We start from the raw sequence: 862 nt of genomic DNA on the forward strand, positions 1-862 counted from the left end.
GAAAAGGGCCGATAAGAACTTTTTTTTAAGAGGAGACCACCTTTGTTCCATTCGAAAGGGTACAGTTGGGTTAAAAAAGAATGTTTTCTCGATGATAGCTCTTGTATCTTGTCATATTAAAGGTATCACGATGAGCTCGATTATAATGCTGGTTTAGCACGCAAGGAACGAGGCTCCGATTTATCAGGTATCAGCGAGCTCGAACAACATCGGTGCCTAGATGTCTGCATCCACGTTGTGTCTACAGCAATTCGCTGGTAAGCTACTTCACATTACCCTCTTAAACAACAAAGAGCAGTGTGGACAGCGCTGGACGTTGTTACAGCACAAAAATAGCGCCAGGATTGATCAATCAATATCTGTCCACAAACAAAGTACTGTCAAGTCTTGGTCGTTGGAGAAGGCAAAGTAGCTGCAGTGATACTCCTATCATGGGTATGGCTTTGAAACATTATTTTTGCTGCAGCGAATAAACAGAAAATTGCACTGTTCTTGACTCCGTCGACCGCAATCATGCATTTAGGGTACTGTAACTCCTGAGAATTGGTGTTCTGAGGTTTTGCCTCAAACAGCGTTTTGTATTTTCCGCCGTGTCTGATTGTGGGGTCATTTTTTACGCAAAACCTGAGTTTAGGGATGAGTTTCCGTATTTTCCGAACCCGCTCAAGCCTTTCATTTGCTTTTTGGAAGGACAACTGTACCTGAGACAACCCGCCAGAAGTACGTCAGCGAGCTGCCGCCGTGTCCCCGTGAAAGATGCCCTGCTTGCCTGCATACTGCATTGCCTGTGCTGGCGGCAATATGCAGCAGATGTCATTGTGATCGCAACGAGAGGACTCCTCTCAGAGGAGGTGGTGAGTGG

This window comes from Phytophthora infestans, genomic scaffold (assembly GCF_000142945.1).
Source record: "Phytophthora infestans T30-4 supercont1.38 genomic scaffold, whole genome shotgun sequence".
In the NCBI taxonomy this organism is placed as follows: Eukaryota; Oomycota; class Peronosporomycetes; order Peronosporales; family Peronosporaceae; genus Phytophthora; species Phytophthora infestans.